We start from the raw sequence: 20,697 nt of genomic DNA, 5'->3' as shown, positions 1-20,697 counted from the left end.
AGAGAACAAAAATATCCCTGTAATGTCAAATCAGCCCTCTTGTACACTTCTAGTAGAACTATAAACTAACACATTGTTTTGGTTTTTGGGGGGGGCAGGGAGTAATTGACAATTTTAAAAGCATTAAAGATGTTGCAGAATCTCTAGGGAGTGGGTTGCCACTTCTCTGTGGGACTCCCAGCCCAATGACACACTGGGTAGATTTCTGGTTTCAAAAAGTGGTTGGAACATAGTTCCATTGGGAAAGAAAGATCAAGTTTTGGGGGAAGCAATAAAGCACTCTGTATAAAGCTGCAGGAAGTCATAGTCTGCTTCAGATACAGCAGTTTCAACTGTGTTGGGAAGGAAAATAGAGAAATGGATGAACTGAGGAGTGAGTTGGGGAGTTGCACTGAAGAAGTGGAGAGAGCGAATGTAAACGTGTATTTGGGAAGTTTCTGGTGGAACAATACGGCACATGGGATACTGGGGGTATATATATATATATATATATATATGAGGTCAAGGACATTAAACAAATAGGAGATGCTTGAGCACTTTAAAAATGCTAATGAGACAGAGAAGCTGAGGTTGAATATACAACAGAAAGAAGGTAATTGAAAGATCAGGGCTCCTGAGAACTGAGGAGGTGAGTGTAAAGAGAAAGGAAAGTGATATAGTCAAAGTCAAGTTTTGGGAAAACTATCAGATGACAGAAAGAGCTGGTTGACAGGAGGGAAGAAAGAAATGATGAATTCAAATGAAGACAGGTTTGTAAAATTGGTGATACAAATGAGATAAGCTGTATGAGCTCCCAGAGATTTTAGAAACAAGGCTTCTCTCTAGGAGAATGAAAAGTAATTGGAATCATCATTGCAGAGACTGGATAGTGGGTTAGTGAGGGCTTGGAGACAACTGGATTGGAAAAGAAAAAATCACCATAGCATTCTGGGTTGTTTTAATCTAAATATATCTTCTCTTGTACATTTGCTATTTTTACTGTAAAATAAACCATTACTTTCTTTTTCAAACCATTACTTTTTAATTCACAGAGTTTTAGTAATGCTTGTGAGTGAAAACAGAAAGAAACTCCCCTTTGAATATGACAAGCTTTCTCTGTCTACTAAATATTCCTGTTCCTATTTACTTTCCTATAATAATCTGGTAAAATTTTATTTCTGTCCTGAGTCATAAACAACAGGGTTTCATAGGACAAATACGTGAGACTGAAAATAAACAAAAGAACAAATTAGTAACAATACAGCTCAATCCCTCCTTTTGACTTTGAGTGAAAGTGTTTCAGTAATTTTTCTTCCACATTATTCCAAATAAAAATGACAGAGTATGAAAAATTTCTGAATGAATAAGGAAAAATTAACTGCATCCCTTAATATCTTTATAAACATATAACACACAATATTCTAATAAGAATTGCAGGAGCTTCCATATATCCTCTACTTTAGATTTTGCTAGAAAGAATCACAGTTGGTTGATTTCTGATCTTTTAATAGAGTTGCTAATAAGTCTTAAGTAAACTCATGTTAACTGAGCATTACACCTTGGATATTGCTCCGAGGGGGTACATTTATAAGTTAATAATGCTGATATTGTTATACATATCAATGCTAACCACCTAATTTATGAACTTAATTATGAGGCATTTTTCTTACATACCAAATGTATCCTAAATTAACTTCTTGATAGGCAAAGCTCTATGCCAGTCAGACAGGTGGTGGCCTTTCTGCAAACACACACAAATGTGTTCTCACCCAGATCCTACTGCTCCCCATCACCTTCTACCTTTTTCTCTCCTGCATCCTGGTAAAATAGCAGACACCAACACTGGCAAAACACGGGCAAATGTGTAAGCATGACTGTGGCAATAGTAGAATTTCAAGCTTCGTACAAATCTGGTGCCTTTTTGAAAAGGCAACCACATGTTTGGTCTGGACATCAGGATCCATCGAATTTCATTACTTGTTATTTTTGAAGCTACCTTTTGTTTCCTTTCTACTGAAGTGTTTCATACATACAGAAAAGTGCAGAATCACAAGGTTTTCATCTTGATGAATTGTCACACATAGGATGCACCCATATAAACACGTGTAGGTCAAGAATAGAGCATTCCCAGCACACCGGAGTTGCTCCATGTGCCTTGCTCTCATGATCTCTCTTCTCATCAGCCAGTTGAAAACACTCTATTTCTAGTACACTAGATATGCTTTGACCATTTTTTAAATTTTCATGAGGAAAATTATGAAAGTATGTATTTATTGTGTGTTGCTTCTTGCATGTTTACGAAATTCATTCAGGTTGCTGTGATTCCGTTCTCATCCCTGGATAGACATCCACTATTAGAGTGAACAAACCTTAATTTATTCTACTGTTGATGGCCATTTGAGTTGTTTCCAGACTTCTCAGTAAACCTGCTGGAATATGCATATACTCAAGTTAATTTTCCTAAGGGTGTACCAATTTTTACTACTATTGACAGTATATAGGGTTTCCCTTTACTCCTCTTGGCAAACAGTTGCCATTGTAACTCTTTGTGTATTAACTATCCTTGTGGGAATAAAATACCATTGTTTTAATTTTGACTTCCCTCATGAAAATTTAATTGCCTATTTTTCTTTTGAATTTCCATAATTTTCTCATCAATTTTTAGGATTTTAGGTTCTGGATTTGAAAATAACTGAAAACACATTTTCTAACTCCGTGGCTTTTGAAAGTTTTACTCTTTTTATGGTGACTTTATTGATCAGAACTTTCCAATTTTATTGTAATCCAATTTATCACTGTCTCCAGTCCAAATGAGGGCTTTTTGCCTTCTGTTTTAGAGAGCTTTCTCTAAACCAAGTTTCAAAAATAGATGGTTAGAACTTATTCTCTGGAAGCTTCACTTTTTCACTTTTATCATTTGCATTTAAAATCCTCTTGGAATTGATTTTTTCTATGATGTGAAATTGGAATCTATGTTTTTTTGTATTGATAGCAAGGTGACCCAAAATAATTTATTGAGAAGATTGTCCTTCTCTCATTGTTTAGCAGTGTTAACTTATTAATAAAGTGTAAATTATGTGTGGGTCTGTATTTAGACAATTTTATTCTGTTCCATTCATCTATTTGTCTACCTATGTGTCACTTAGCTCCATAATAAATCTTCCAAAATTTTTATTCTTCTTTGGTCTTGACAATTCTTGGTGCTTTGCATTTCCATATACATTTTAGAATGATATTTCAGTTTCCAAACACAGATCTGCTGGGATTTTAATTAGACCTACTTTGATTTTATTGATCAATTTTGGGAAAATAGGTCCTCTCTAAAGTATTAAGGGTTCCAACCCACTAACATGGTATATATACCCATTTATTTGCGTTCTTTAATTTTTCAAAATATTCTTACCTATTTTCTATGTAGAGGTCTTGTAAAACTTTTATTAATCTTATGGGTTTTATAAGTAACATTGACTTTTAAATTTTATTTTTATTTGTTTATCTTGGTTATGTAGAATTATAATAGATTAAATATATCAGTCATGTATCTATAAGCCATGTTAATTTACTTATTAATTCTAACAGTTTATGGATTCGTTTTGATTTTCTAAGCTCATAATCATGTTGTCATGAAATATTCAGTTTTATTTCTTTGTTTGTAATACCTAAGTCTCGTATTTAATTTTCTTGTTTTACTGTACTGGCTAGAACTTGTACTGAGTGTTGGAGGAAAGTGCCTTCCTTGTCTCTTTCCTGAAGTCAGTAGGGACTTTCGCTATCTTACCATCACTTGTGATATTCATTGTAGGTTATCTGAAAAACCCTTTAATAGAAAAAGACAATACCCTTATATTCTTAGTTAGTTAAGATATTTCATTATAAAAGATGTTGACTTTTGTTAAATGCTTTATCTGGATCTATTGATATGACCTTATGATTCTTTGCATGTATTTTTTTTTTTAATCGTTACTAACAACCGTTTTGAGTATTGAGTGGTTTTATAGTTAAGGCACTGATGAATATTTAGGTTTAAAGTCTATCATTTTAATTTAAGTCCCCTCTCGATATAGAGGTGGAGTGGCCATAACCATGCCAGGGTCCACAGGATGAAGGAATAGAGTATGGATTAGAGTGGATTTACTGATATTCTACTATGAAACTATTGTGATAAGTAATGGAAGAAATTGTAGTATTGATGTGGAGAAAGTGGCCACGGTAGCTGCTGAGGGTAAAGAGAGGGAAGAAGAGATATAATGTAGGGTCATTTTCAGGACTTGGAGTTGTCCTGGGTGGTACTGCATGGTCAGATGCTGGACGTTGTATGTCCTGCCATGGCCCACTGGGTGGACTGGGGGAAGAGTGTAAACTACAATGTAAACCATTATCCATGTGGTACAGCAGTGCTCCAGAATATGTTCACCAAATGCAATGAATGTCCCATGATGATGAAAGAGGTTGTTGTTGTGGAAGGAGTGGGGTGAGAGGGGTGGGGGGTATATGGGGACCTCATATTTTTTTAATGTAACATTTAAAAAAAATAGAGAGAAAAATAAATAAATAAAAGGAATTAATGTAATAACGTCGATGAATCTGAAAATAAATATGCTGATAGAAACCAAAAAGAATAAAAATAAATAAATAAATAAAGTCTATCATTTTATTATTTGTTTTTATTTGACTTATGCTCCCTCCCTTTTATTATTTTCTTGACTTCTTATATTACTATTTTAATGTTGTGCTACCTCACCAATAAACAATGTATTAGTTATACATTTTCTAAATACTCTTCAGTATATACTCTAGAGCAAGTTTTCTCAATCTTAGCTCTATTTGGTATTTTGTGCTGGAAAATACCAATATCCTATATTACAGAATAATGTCACAAAGCATAGTTATTATCTTTTCTTGTCTCTACTCAGTGGCACCTCCCTCCACCAGCAGTGACAACTGCAAATGTCTGCAGAAATTGCCAAATATCTCCTGGGAAGAAAAATCATCCTGGGTTGAGAACCACTGCTCTAGAGTTTATATCCCAAATCTTGTATTTCTAGTTTTATGGCTTCCAGGAACTTAGGCCACTTTGCTTCTATTTGCTTTGCTTTCAGATTTTGTGCTATTGTTACCTTGTATTTTAACACTAGATAATTAAAACCCAATACAATATTATTATTTTACGAAATCAATATTCACTTAGATTGTCTCACATATTAATTCTTTTCCCTGAATGCTATTTCTCACAACATCTATGCACATCCTTCTGGGATCATTTTATTAGTGGGGAATGTAACTAATTCCACTGGGTTTTATTTGTCTGAAATATTCCTTATTTTGGCTTTTTAAATGAACGGTATTTTTAAGGGGTGTAAGATTCTGGATTTATTTTCTTCAACATGTTGAGAAAAATTTATCATCAGGTCATCTGGCTTGCACTGTTTCCATTGAGAAAAATTTATTATCAGGTCTTTGGCTTGCATTGTTTCCTTTGAGAAATCCTCTGTGAAACATTTTTCTTCTTTAAAGGTAACATGTTTCCCTGACCACTTCCCCCTCCCCCGGCCATCTTTATAATTTTCTGCTTCTGTTAGGTTTTAACAATTTTACACTGACTGGTGTGCTCCTCTTAATAATTTCTTTCTTAGGATTTATCATGTACCATAAATCAAGGTTTTGTATCTCTCACCAGTTTTTAAAAGTTCCTAGCTTTTATTTCTTTGTGGATTTCTTTTTTGGCATTCTATCTTTTTATACTTGTAGAACTTCTTCTACTACTCTAATCAAACAAATGTGAGAAATTATTTATTATGTTTTATATATCTCTTTTGCTTTTAACTTTTTCCCATCTTTTTCTCTATTTTCTTTTGATATGTCTTGCAGTTTAATAATCCTCTCTTTAGCTCTCAGTAACCCACCATTAAATCAGTCTCTTCTGATCTTAATTGTATTTATATCTTTAATGTTATATTTTCCATTTGATTCATTTTATAGTTTTAATTTCTCTGCTAATTTCCATTTTGTCATCTAACTTTATTATGTCTCTGTGTGTCTGTAATTTAATGTCTGTGTCTGATAATTTATTTGAAAATCTGGATTTCCCATGGGTCTTTGTCTCTTTCCTGTTTTATTTTCCTGTTTTCAATCATTTGGTGTTGTCACTGATATGCTAGGTAATTTTTAATTTAATACCAGGCATATAATTTTAAAAGTTGTCAAGATAATATGAAGCTCTTAATATGATATCATCTACGGAGGGAATCTACTTTGTTTCTGACTGGCAGATAATTCACCATTAATCCCTGTTTTCCTTTGACATATTTGTGAATTAAAAAGTCAGAGCCCATTGGACAATCCTAACTTTACTCTGACGAGGGATTGACTGGTTAGAGGTGGAGCTTTATTCTCTTGAAGGTTAGTGCATTTCTGTTTACCCTCACTCATATGTATCTCTCCATGTTTCCCACTGAATGCCTGGGTTAATTGCCAGGCACTCTCTTCCTTGTTGGGACCTGAACTCTGTTTTTTGTTACTCTAGGGCAATGAGACTTCTGGAGTCTCTGTTCAGCCTTTTTAGCTCTCAGCTTCATCTTCCTGATTTGCTTCTGAGCCACTGTGCACTAACCTTCTAATTCACAAATGGTGGATGAGAAGGGGGAAATGGTACTTAATGATGAATTTATTTCCCTGCTTCTATGCCTTGTTTGTGCTGAAGAACTATCAGGCAAATTTTTCCTTAGACTTTCTCTGCTTCTGAGTGGGGGGCTGGACTGCAAGCTAATCTACAATTCTAGAAGAGTGAAAATTTAAAATAACTTATTAGAAACATAGCCATAATTATGAATATTGTTGATAATTGAATCATGCCCCCGACAAAATACATGTTCAAGTCTTAATCTGAATTCCTGTGGATGTGAGCCCATTCTTGAATAGGGTCTTTGAAACTTATTATTAGTTTAGAGGTGTACTCCATTGTGAATAGGATATTTGAAGATCCTGTGTAGATATAGTCAAATTGAATCAGGGTGGGCTTTAATCCATATGACTGAAGTTCTTATATGGAAAGGAAATATAAACAGACATACAGGAAATGGAGCAGGAGGATTAGACATCTGAAGGAGAAGCCATGTCATGGGGGCAGAAATTCAAGTCATGGGACATCAAGGATGGGAGCAAGCCAGTATTAGAATGCTAAAGACTCTGGGAGAAAGCATTGCTTGTTGAGAATTTGATTTTGGACTTCTAGCCTCAAAAATAATAAGACAATAAATTCCCATTGTTGAAGTCAACCATTGTGTGGTATTTGTCATAGCAGTCCTGGCAAACTGAGACAGTTTTTGGACTGGGAAGTGGAGTGTTGCATTTACAAATACCTACAAATGTGGAAGTAGCTTTGAAATTGACTAATGGGTAGAGGCTGGGGAAATTTTGAGGTACTTGGTAGATAAGGCTTAGATGGCTATGAAGAATACTCTAAAAGAAAGTATCATTTTAGAGAGATTGTCATAAACAGAATGCTAGTAGAGATATGGAGACGTTAATTATACTTTCAGGGAGGTTTTAGAAAGGAATGATGAATGTATTATTTGAAAGTGAAAGACAGTAAAAGAAAGGTGAACTATAAATTACTTGTTAAAAAGTGGTAGAGAACTTGGTGACATTGTGTTCTGATGTTGGACGGAAGGCATAACTTGTAAATGATAAACTTGGATATTTAGTTAAGGTGATTTTCAAGCAAAATGTAGAGGTTACTACCAGGTTTCTCCTTGCTGCTTATAGTAAAATTAGAAACAAAAGAGATATACTGAGGACTGAGCTCTTAAGCACAAAGGAACCAGAACTTGGAGATTTGGAAATATCTCAGCCTATCCAAATAGCATACTCTGAGCCTAGGGCCAGAAGCAGTTCTAACATGGCTTGTCCTGAGCGGCTAGGAGGTGAAGTTCCAGGGGATCCATGCGAGGGTGTGTTTCAACAGCCCTTTTCTAAGACTAGGTATATGACTCATGGATCCAGTCACCCATCTCAGAGAGGTCAGGATTGGTCGTGCAGTTACCCAAGAAGGACCTGTGGAAGATCCTTATGTGATGGCTTGGGCCAACTTGAATTTCAGGGAAAACCAAGAAGGCTTTGAGAATTTTTCAGGAATAGAAATACTGCTCACAGGGACTAAAGGGAAGAGAGATGGGGCAAAATGAAGAAAAAATGACTTCAGGGCAGAATAACAGAAGCAGAGATCTGGGGAGAAGAGATTTCCTTAGGCCAAAGGAGGGGTTTCCACTCTAGCATTTGCATAAAGAGAGGCTTCCGCCCTGGTCTTTGGATGGGACAGGGCTTCACCTCAGTATTTGGAGTGGCCACCATTGTCTCTGGGAGAGTGTGGTCAGTGCCTTGGTGCCTGGAGAGTGTGGAGTCTTTCCCTGGACATCCAGGGAGAGTGTGGCAAACCTTGATGATCAGAGTGGATGGGGTCTATGCCCTGCTGTTCAGGGAGATTTCTGCCACCACTCCAATGTTTTGAGATGGTTGGGCCTACAATTCAGTTTTCAGGCAGATTGAGCCTGCCACTCAAGTGTGGGGCCTGGATCCCAGAATTCTGGGAGAGCATGGCAGCACCAGCACCTGGAAAGGGTGGGGCTACTGCTACAGCAGACCTGGAGGACAAAGAATCAATCTGAATCTTCTCTCATACTTTGGTATCTAATGGAGTTTGCTCTGCTTGGTTTTGGACTTGTTTGAAACCCATGATCCTTGCTTTCCTTACAATTTCTCCCTTCTGGAATGGGAATGTCTACCCTATGCCTGTTCCACCTTTGTATTTTCAAAGATAATTTTTTTTCTAAGTTTAACAAGTCTACAGAGAGAGAGGAATTTTGCCCAGGACATACCATACCATAACTGATGAGACTTCGTTGGATTTAGAACTGATACTGAAATAACTTAAGGCTTTTGGGAATTGTGATGTGTTGAATTTGTTTTGTATGTGGATAGAACATGTATTTTTGGGATCCACAGGATGGATTGTTGGAGATTGAATTATGCTCTGCATAAAGATATGTTCAAGTAGTAATTCCCAGTCCTGTGGGTGTGAAAACTGTCGGAATTAGGGTATTCTTTTTGGTTAATGGGTGCATTTATTTGTGACTAGAATCTTTGAAAATCTTATTTAGATGAGAGCAAATTGAACAGGCTTTAGTCTACACAGCTGAAGTCTTTATAAAGAGAAGAAAATTTAGAAAGACACACAGATAATTGAACTGGAGAAATACTAAGCCTGAAGGATAAGCCTTAGAGCAGTGGCAGAGATGCAAAAGCCAAGGGTTGCTCACAGGCCATCACAAGAACAGTAAGACTTTGGAGAAAGCATGGCCTCTTGAGACCTGAATTTTGGACTTCTGCCCTCCAAAACCATGAGACAATAAATTCCTGTTGCTGTCATAGCAACTCTGGCAAACTGAGACAAATGTCATTTGAATAAATTCATTTTTGCATTGAACAACAGAATTGACACTAATCCTCAGCATCAAAACAGTGTGGAATGGAGGTGGCAGAGGAAACCAAGTGGAGGTCATCCCTGATGGGTTCCCCTTGGGGCTTCACCAAGGAGGAGGTGGTGCACACAGAGGTTACAGTCCTGGATACTCCCTCCTCCTCCTGCACAGTGATGAGGGCAGTGGTCACACAAGTGCTGGGGGTTGGGGGGATCCGTGGTGGCCTGCACATGGGTGTAAGCCTCGGTGACCTGGCCAGATCCAGGAGGGGCAGCCACATGGCTGGCCTGCTGACCGATTTGAAGACTGCATTGTCCTGCCTCCAGTACCAGCTGTTTCTCTGTTCTGTGATCAATGTGATTCACAGGAACTTCTTAAGTAGAAAACGAAATGATCCAGGGTGTGGAAAATATGGCTTTTATATTGGCCTGGGATTGGTTATTGGCTCCAGCAATTTCATTGGATGGAGTTTCAATTTGAAACAAACCAAAAAAAAAGCCTCCTGTGACTTGCCAGAAAAGGCTCCATGAGATCAGGTCAAGGCGGCCATGCGTACCTTAAAGAATGCCTGTGGTGGGCTGGACTGCTGTCGGTGGGAGCTGCTGAGGTGGCCAGCCTCGCTACTTTGCTACGTATGCATTCGCTCCAGCCACATCAGTGATCCATTGGCGCTCGCAGTGTCTGAGCGAAGGCCATTCTTCCTTCATATTTTCTAAACCAAAGACTTAATCTTCATGGGAAAAGTGGGCATTTGTTAAGTATTCTAGGGTCTACTGTTATGGTCATCCATGCTCCAAAAGAAGAGAAGATAGAGCCTTAAGAGATCGCAACTGGTTGATCCAGGTTTTGTGGTCTTTGCAACCCTGTGGTCATTGTGTCCTTGATATTAATCTTCATGGTGGGACCTCACCACAGGCAGACAAACATTCTTGTGTATATGACAATCTGTCCTATGATTGGAGCATTTTCAGTCTTCTGTGTGAAAGGCCTAGACTTCACTATTAAAGAAGTGTTTGCTGGAAAGCCTGAGCTGCAGCACCCCCTGGCCTGGATTCTGCTGCTGAGCCCGACAGCACATGTGAGCACGCAGACATAGTCAACACTTCCATTGCGATGCCAGTATGTTATGTATTCTTCATGACAGCAGTTTTCACTTGTTCAGCTCTTCTTTTGAAGAAGTGGCAAGGTATGCCTGTTGATGAAATCACTGGTACTTTGGGTGGCTTCCTTACCATCATTGTGGGGATAGGTTTATTGCATGCCTTTAAAGATGTCAGTTTTAGTCTAGCAAATCTCCCATTGTTTTTTTAAGAAAATGAGAAAGTGATAAATGCCAATCTCTTTAATGTGTATGAAATTCTTAATAGTAATGAAGAAAGCTTAACCTGTGGAATTGAAGAACACACTGCTGAAAATATCTTCTGAAGAAATGGGAATCTAACAGCTTTTTTTTTATTCCCCCCACCTTGTGGCTTTTTTTTTTTTGCGTGCCATCTGCTCTCTGTGTCCATTCGCTGTGCATTCTTCTGTGCCTGTATTTATTTATTTTATTTCCCTCCCCTCTTGCAGCTTGCTTGCTGTCTGCTCTCTGTGTCCCCTTCGCTATGCATTCTTCTGTGTTTTTGCTTGTCTCCCTTTTTTGTTGCATCACCTTGCAGAGTGAGCTCTCCACAGTGCTTGCAGGCTGGGTGGCTCTCTGCAGCGTGCGGGTGAGCCTGCCTTCACAAGGAGGCCCTGGAACACGAACCCAGCATCTCCTATATGGTAGATGAGAGCCCAACTGATTGAGCCATGGCTGCTTCCCCTGACAGCTTTTTTAAAAAGAAAAAATTAAAAGTTTAATTTATATTTTTGCCATAAAGTCAATTTGAGTATTAGAATGTATCTGAAAAGAAATGTCCTCAAATAAGATTCTCTAAAGACAATCTTTTTAAAGATTTCACTACTTGGGACCAAGATATAATTTTCCTACATTTAAACAAAGGTAGCTCACTAAAATGACTTCAGAATGTGGCAAATTTCTATTTCCATTAACACAGTTATTTTAGAGGTATTTTAAATTTTGAGTTATTTTACCCAAAACTAAATGCACTAATGATAATTTTAAGTTTATAAAATTGCTTTTTTTCATTAGTGATAAAACATCTGGTATGTACACTTGTCATCGTCTCTGTCAATTTCTGACCATTTTAAAGCTTTTTGATTTAAAAAACGAAACTATCCAAATTAAACCAAATCAAACCAAACCACTGCGGGACAATGAGTGGTCAGAGTAGCGAGGAAGCACAGATTTTTCTGGAAAGAGACCAGAGCTAGGCGCCAGGCACCCTGGCTTGAATCTGCCTCTTCTTCTTCCAAGCTTTTAGAGCTTTAGGGAAACATGCAGCTTTGCTCTCTGATCTTTCTCATCTGTACAATAAAGCCATTAACGACTTCACCCTTCCCACAGTTTTACTATGCAAATAAAATAAAAATACGAGACACATATGAAGTTTATAAAAACCTTCTAGAATTATAGAAAGGGGATTTATAACTTTATGTCTTTAATAGACTTATGTCTTCCGTAGAAGACAAAATAAATTTCTCCTTATAGTTGAATTGCTTGGAAGAAAGTCCACGGAAACTGTAAAAGGAAGCAAAATTGAATTTATTTCCTGGTAATTTTATATTATTTACAGAACAAAATCTGTTTACAATGACCCACTTTCCCCCAGTATTTAGAGTTACATGATTTTACAGGCTCAGAAAGATGAAAGGCTTTTGGTCCCATTGACCCTAATTAGGGTGACAATATCTAAGAGATGGGACGGTTTTCTGCCTCCCCTCGAGGACACCTTGGGCATGGGGAGCTTTGTGTCCCAACAAAGTCTTGGACTGTAGCTCGTGAGAGTTTGGAAGCATCTCCCCCCACACCTAGGGTGCTGTGCAAGATTCCTGCTAACTAGAAAATCACAAATCTCCCTGGAGGTGCTTGGTTCCTAATTATTTACTGCTTGGGCTACATTTCACGATCTTAAGAAGACCCCTGAAGCTGGTAGGTAGTTCATATGGGTTTGCTGATTCGCAGTACCTTCTGTACTAGCCAAAAACCGTAGTTGTGTTCCTGTTATTGACGACGTGGAGTGAACTATAAATTACATTTATATGTGCCTGGGTGAGTGGAAGTTGCGTTATAAGAAGAATCAATCACTAGATAAGTTGAAAAGGAAGGGCTATATAACAACATTAACTGTGAGAAAGTCACTGAGAGGAAGAAAAATTACAGGTGGCCTAAGCACTCCCTGCTTCCTGCCAAACTCCCCAGAAGGGAGTAACATGACAGCGGATGAAACTGAAGGAGTGACAATTTAGTGCTTATTAATTACACAGAGGAGAAGACAAGTTCCCATGAGGTAATTATTGAAATCTGAAGTCATTTCCACTTACATATTATCAGCTAGGAAGTGAAAAATAAACATGATTTTACTTACGTACTATAGTGGATGGCTGGGACCTTACAGAGTGGGAGAGAGGTGATCATTCTCTCGCACCACCTCAGCAACCTGGTCTGCTGCATCTCTTATTGTCTCTCGTCTGTGCTCTGTGTCTCTTTCTGTTGTGTCATCTTGCTGTGTCAGCTTTCTGCATGGGCCAGCATTCCTGCACAGGGCAGCACTCCTGCATGAGGCAGTACTCTGCACAGGCCAGCACTCTGATTAGAGCCAGCTTGCCATGTGGGCCAGCTTGCCTTCAACACGAGGCCCTGGGCATTGAACCCTGGACCTCCTATATGGTGGACAGGAGCTCAATTGCTTGAGCCACATCTGCTTCCCAATTGTTTCTTAATCTGTTCAAAATTGAGCAGGATATGAGTGTTTTTACTGAACACTTATTTTTCCATAATTTCCACTTTTGGAAAGGTTGCAAAGATTTATGGAAAACTGAAGAGTTTGGAATACTAAGTTTTAAACTCACAGGTATGACAAAAATGAAATAAATGTAAAACAGTTGCCAAGTTCCACTATTCAGATGGAAATTAAGATGTTCATTCTTAAAAGTAAGAGTGAACACAGACTTAGATTAAGAAAATGCCTTTCCGTGTTTGCCTCCATTTTGATAGGGTGGTTGAAAGTTTTATTTATTTTTACTTTATTTTATTTTATTTTTTTGATGTAACAAATTTTTTTAATTTTTGTCTTTATTTATATTTTTAATATTACATTTAAAAAAATGAGGTCCTCATGTACCCCTCACCCCCTTCACCCCACTCCTCCCCCCATAGCAACAATCTCCTCTATCATCATGAGACATTCATTGGATTTGGTGAATAAATCTCAGAGCACTGCTGCACCTCATGGTCAATGGTCCACATCATAGCCCACACTCTCCCACGTTCCATCCAGTGGGCCATGGGGGACATACAATGTCTGGTAACTGTCCCTGCAGCATCACCCAGGACAACTCCGAGTCCCGAAAACACCTCCACATCTCATCTCTTCCTCCCATTCCCCACACCCAGCAGCCACCATGGCCACTTTCTACACACCATATTTATTTTTATTAATAGCTCTTACTTTTTACTAATATTTGCATAGTTTTACATACTTATCATATTTGCATAGTTTTACATACTGAGTAGGAGTACATATACGAAGTTATTTTATATTTTTCTAACACTCCTAAACTGTTAAGTATTCCTTTCCCACCTCCTTAAAAATGTACTCTTAGACATGCTGCGACATGGAAGATGCTTGAAAACATTCTTCTCAGTGAAATAAGTGAGTCACAGAAGGACAAAAATTATATGATATCACGTAAAGAGAAATGACTAGAAATAACATTTCAAAGAACTAGAAAGCCGATAGAAGTTATCAAGAGGATGGGGGGGAGGGGAGTGTCTGTTAAAGTAAAATTTAAAATGTAATGTTAAAAGTTAGCTCTAGTTAACAGTAATATTTTAATATTCTTTTCTTAGTTGTAACAAAGGTACCACACCAATGCAAAGCGTCAACAATAGGGGGATATATGGAAATGTTGTTTTTTTACATGACTTTTACTTAAATCTACTACTCTAATTAAAAATTACAATAACTAAAAAAAGTTATGCCAACTAAAAGAAACCAGACAGAAAGTACTACATGTAGGATGATGACTACATTTGTATAACATGTAAATATAAATAAATCCATAGAGACGGAAGCAGTGGTTATGTAGGGCTGGGGAAGGATAGAGCTCCTGAGAAGTGACTGTTAAGCTGTGTCGGGTCTTTCTTTTGGAGTAATAAAAACGTTCTAAAATAGATTGTGGGGATGAATGCACAACTCTGTGATTATTCTAAAACCCACTGAGTACACTTTGGATGGATTGTATGGTGTGTGAGTACAGCTCAATAAAGCTGCTTAAGTAAAACGTTAGCCCAGGGAAGAGTGGACTCGGGCTACCTGGGGAGCCAGGGGACTTTATGGCATGAGTGGCTGCAGGAGATGGCCTTGCTGGGACCAAGCAGCCGGGCACAGACAGGGCAGTGAGGCTCTGGAGAATCTTGAGTCTCCTTTGTGAAGGGGAACAGAGGAAATGAGTTTACCGTGTGCAAGCTGTCAGCTCATGATTTATAAATCTTGTCTCTTTCTTCCCTTTTGTTGCCTGGCATGTGGTCAGCTCGCGAATATTTGTCCAATGAATGAATATTTTCCAGATATTTTGAAAATATTGGTTAAATTCTTTTATTAAAAAAATCTTTCTTATTATTACAACAATATTACTCATTCATTAAAGAAACTTAATAAATGCATGGTCAAAACTATATAGCTGGACTGTGGTGTAGTCACTCCACTGGCTTTGCTATCATGATGTGGAAATGAGGTAGTCTTTTCAAATCACTCATATTTATTATGCAATTATTCAGCATAACAAACGATTATCCAATTAAAAATGATCTAATCTAGGCATATTTCCTAAAAGCCACATGCTTAAATTGTCATGTTTTGGATGATGGGAAAAAACAGCCACCACACAGCACAAACAGGCATATTTCCGTGGGTGCCAGTTTGGGATGCTCCACCCCACATCTGCTGTCCCAGGAAGGAGGGCACAGTGTACCCTCCCAGCCGGGGTGGGCATCAGTGCCTTGGGCTTTGCCAGCTAGAAGCTCTTGCACTGTGCAATGGGGAATGGCCTTTCTGAGATTGATGTCCTCAGGGATGTCACTCTCCCCACACCTCCTCTGATGGGCTATATGCAAATAAAAATAAATACGTTTGGTTACTATGTGAATTTCTAGTCCCTCCTCATTAAAGTGCTGGTAAAAATTGGTGGCTGTTTATGATAGAGAAAACTGTCTCTATTCTTGTCTGGCCAGTATTTCTTTTCCATTGATCCTCTTCCATGTTCCCATTTTTCGAACTGTTTGGTTTCAGGACCCCTGTACACTCTTAAAAATTAATGAGACTTCCAAAAGGTCTTTTGTTTATGAGAGCTGTATCTATTGATCTGTGCCACATTATAAATACACAACAAAAAATCACACTTGTTTATGCGGCTGCCAATCTCATAAGAAACTTTTTTTTTCTAAACTATCAGGAAGCTGTCAAGTTCACAGTGGCATATATGAGTTTTCTAAATTTCTAATTTTTTGCTTGAAAGCTCAAATTCTGTCATTGAAAACAAATATTGTCAGTGTTTTCCCTTGAAAATAAGACTCACTTTATTCACTTTTAAGAAAATATGCTCAATATATCTAGGTTTGAGTAACCATTGTTGGTCTATCAGGAACTCTTTCGATATAAATAGTGTTATATGGAGAAAGTGACTACTACATTTTGCAATTCAAATCATCATGCGTGACTGTCCTTGAGGTAAACATTATATTTCTCATTTTAATAGACAAGATGTTAAAAACAAATGTAATCAAGGCTTGAGATTTAATAATATTTATAATTTCACTGCTTAATCAAGGCCATTCTTAAGTTTAGAATTTTTCAGTGTTTTTTATGGGAGCATGTTGTTGAGAGGGATACACAGTTTGGGATAGCACAGTTGGCCTTGATTCATGTGCCAGCAGACTTGTCTAACATTGCTTTTGCAATCTCAACATAGTCTAGAGGAACAGCCTGAGACTGAAAAATATTATTTAATATTTTGAATATTCCACATCCCTTGGATTTTTGTCAAGCATTCACATAATATAAAATATTGCTCAATGATTGTTTGGTACCCATAATGGACCAATGCAAGCAAAATAGCAAGACTTTCACATTTATAGATTTATCCATGTGTAAGCAAAAATACAATTCTGGTGATAAGATATTAATTCAGACTTTGGGATTGCAGCAAAAATTTTAAACAGACAAGTTGTCACGTCATGGGGAAATGGCCCTGCAGCTCCCATTGCATTTTTTTTAAAATTGATTTTGTAAAACTATTACATTAAAAAAACAATATGAGGTCCCAATCAACACCACCACCCCCACCCCACCACTCCCCCCCCAGCAACACTCACTCCCATCATCATGACACATCCATTGCATTTGGTAAGTACATCTCTGTGCATCGCTGCACCTCATGGTCAATGGTCCACATCATGGCCCATACTCTCCCCCATTCCATCCAGTGGGCCCTGGGAGGATTTACAATGTCTGGTGATTGCCCCTACAGCACCATCCAGGGCAACTCTAAGTCCCAAAGGCGCCTCCACATCTCATCTCTTCCTGCCATTCCCCATACCCATATCAGCCACCATGTCCACTTTTCCCCCTCCACTCCAATGCCACCTTTTCTCTGTGGACCTTGGATTGGTTATGTCCGTGGCATCTCTATGTCAAGAGGAGGCTCAGATTCCACATGGATACTGGATGCAATCCTCCTGCTTTCAGTTGTAGGCACTCTAGGCTCCATGGTGTGGTGGTTGTCCTTCTTCAACTCCATCTTAGCTGACTGAGGTGAGTCCAATAAATCAGATTGTAGGAGCTGAAGTCTGTTGAGGCTCAGGGCCTGGCTATCATATTGTCAGTCCAGAGATTCAAATCCCCTAAATATATCTTAAACACCAACACCAACTATAATTCCAGTAAAGTAGCATGAAAGTCTTATGAAAAGAGATTCCATCTGAGTCCAGTTTCATCACGCAGAAACACCAGCTCCAAAGAAGGGCCATCTGACATGGCAGTGAACCCCATCTGCCATGACCATAGAGCCCGTGGGTCTCTCTAGCCCTCAAAGGAACCAATACCTGGGGTTGTATCTACTTTATCTGTCTCTTAGATTCTGCTCAGTTGTGCATAAGGGCAATCCTTCTGACAGCCTCCAGACTCTTTTTTAGAGACTTGTAGCCATATAAACTCATTTCTCCTTTCCATTTCCCCCTTACATTAGGTCAAACAGCGTTTTAAAGTCGTGTTATTATATGTAGACAGGGATATTCTGCTAGAACCGCATTGAACCTTCAATTCAAGGTCATTTTCCAGTTGCATCATCAGTTGGTACTTGATAGTGATCCCTCGGTGCCAGGGAGGCTCATCCCCAGGTGTCATGTCCCACGCTGGTGATATATGGCTGACAGGGAGCTATACAGGGCATATGTCCAGGGTGCATGGTAATGTTTGGATATACTCATAGTGGCAACAATTAAAAACTACAGCTGGGGGGGGGGGTGCTGGGTTCCTGGCCGGGGGTGCTCTGTCGTGGTCACTAGGGGAGCAGCAGCAGTCCCCCAGGTGCAACGGTAAGGACCAGGAAGGAATGAGGGCCCCACAGTGAGAGCATGATACTAATGACTATGCTTGTGAGCCTATATGCCTGAAATAAGAACAAGGCCTAGAGCAGCACTGTGCCTGGGAATTTCCTCCTGACAGCCTTTATGTTACTCAAATGTGGCCAGTCTCGAAGCCAAACTCAGCATGTAAATGCAATGCCTTCCCATTGCATTTTCATCCAGCAGGCATTCTGCAGGGGATACCTCAGCTATCACGTGCTTTCCTCCAGTCACTGTAGTACAGAAGTTCACTCTAGAAGATGCCTCATTTCTGTTATGAAAATCTGGGACAAACAGTTCATAGTGTGCAAAGAGCATATTACATCTGTGTTTAGCATATTCAGTTTCTTTTTCTTTAAACTTGAAATGATTGGTCTCAAGAGAACACTCTATGTTGCCTGATCACCATACTTCTATCCAAAATATTGTATTGCAAGCATCTCAAAGTAAATTATTACTACTATACAGCCAAGGGAAAAATAGTCTTCATATTTTAATTTCTTATTTATCATTTTACCTAATTTCTTTGGAGTAGATTTATTCCTTCATCTTTTTTAGCATCTTTAGACAAAGGTGGTAATGATCTGGGTTAAGAAAGTGAGTCTTCTATGTTCCCATTTTAGGCAAGTGACTGGTTCATAAACATGGGAAAATTGTAATATAAATGATCTTGAATTTTAGAATAGACCATTATTAAATTCTAAAATAAATAAGCATAGATAAAATTTTAAAGTTTGAAAATACTTAAAAAATTTTTTTTGAAAGAAGAAAACAAATTGCACTTGACTCTTGTACTTCTGCATAAGAGTAAAGGAAATTTGGAGAATTAAAACAACTAATAAACAATAATTGCATTAAAGAAAATATAGCAAATATACCTGAAAATAGCCAGTATGAAAATAGCCAGTAGAAATACTAAAATTTATGCCATAATATCCAATTGTCTCGCTTTTATTTTCCTTCAGTTATGAGAATTTTTCCTCAGTGCATGCAACTGAAATGTATTTATGTCAAGAATGCAATTATAAATGTTTAATAATAACAATATATGATGAAATATTCACATGCCAATTTTGGCTTATGAACCATTTTGAGGCCCAGTATCTCATTTATATCCAGGCTTTGATTGCATGTTACTAAACCAGGACTTCTGAATTTGGCTAAGCTACACATCTTCATAACTGTTGGTTAGAAAGACATTGCTGCCAACAAATGAATGCTATATAGAATGCAACTTCTATTAGAAAATAAATATTCTCATAATAACATTCTCTTCCAACATTCAGAATAAATTTAGTTGCTCTATAATTAATGTTGAAATGACTATTATTAAATCAGGCAATTTTCATTCCCATTTCTATACTTTCAAATTCATCAAATGACTATTTCTTTTGTTCCTTTCCAACGATGAAAAAAAAAAAGAATTTTTGCAGTAAATGCATGCACTTGTGTTAGCCAGGAAATGTTCTGGCAAAGGAGAAGGCATAGCATGTGTCGGGGGAGGCAGTGTTTTTACCAGGAGGATGGTTTGACTGAGAGGCCATTTCATCAGAAACCTCCCCTCCAAAGGGCCAGCTGTCAAGGCAGTCTAAGCTACAGATGGTTCTGATTCCTCTGGAAGCTGAAGAGAAGAATGATAAAGACCTTGACGGGTAAGGAAGAGAGGGACACTCCCTTTGGATGTCCTAAAAAAGGAGATACCTGTCCCCAGCACAGGCTTTGTGGCTCCCAGGGTAGCTATTCCTCAGGCCTATTTCACCTGCCTGTGGGCAACCAGGTGTGGGAGGTGCCCTGGTCCCCGCCTTTGCAGGGAGATGCAGGGTCTGCAGAAAGACCCAGTTTCCAACCCAGACAACCATGAACCCTGTGCACTCTCTGTGCGACTCTGGAAGAGTCACGTCTACCACCCAGATTTTATTTACAGGAGAAACTATTGACTCCACTCCAGATTCTGTGGGGAAGGTTTAATGGGAACCACGACTGGCCCTGCAGCAGCTTTTCATCCCTGCCCTGCTTCTCTTACCCACTGTCTCCTGCCACGGGTGGGGAAAGGCTGAACTGCTCCAACTTCTTTGCTCCCTCGTGGCAAATCCCAGGAAGGCTCTTCTGTGAGGCTCTTTATGCCTTTTGTATCACTTAGAGGAAAGAGGCCCTCAGAGAAAACGCAGAAGCAGATGGCACGTCCTTTCATGACAGAGACACATTTCAAAGCCTCCTCTCAGAGCACAGAGCATCCATCTCTGCCTCACGGCCCCTAGTCATGGCAGGAAGGAGGACAGAGCCACAGCAGGGAGACAGGCCACTCCTGTGGTGCACTTTGAGGCAAAATCCACCTGGGAGTCCCACGCAGTCAGCAGTAAGAAGAGAGAAAGGTCTACAACCATGCATGTCCTTCTCTTTTAAATAAGTTTTGAATCACTGTCTTCTAGCAGAAGTAAATGTCTTCTTCATGATTTTTCCATGGAACATGACATTAATATATATAGCTGTGTTTTATTCTCACACCCAAAGACA

At 38.6% G+C, this 20,697-nt stretch overlaps 1 pseudogene; it reads left to right on the top strand.

Annotated features, from left to right (window-relative positions):
* The first annotated feature begins 9,502 nt into the window (after positions 1–9,502).
* Positions 9,503–12,581, top strand: LOC101446411 (magnesium transporter NIPA2 pseudogene; annotated as a pseudogene).
* Positions 12,582–20,697: the final 8,116 nt, after the last annotated feature.

This window comes from Dasypus novemcinctus, chromosome 2 (assembly GCF_030445035.2).
Source record: "Dasypus novemcinctus isolate mDasNov1 chromosome 2, mDasNov1.1.hap2, whole genome shotgun sequence".
Classification (NCBI taxonomy): domain Eukaryota; kingdom Metazoa; phylum Chordata; class Mammalia; order Cingulata; family Dasypodidae; genus Dasypus; species Dasypus novemcinctus.
This window is presented reverse-complemented; position numbering and strand designations above follow the sequence as displayed.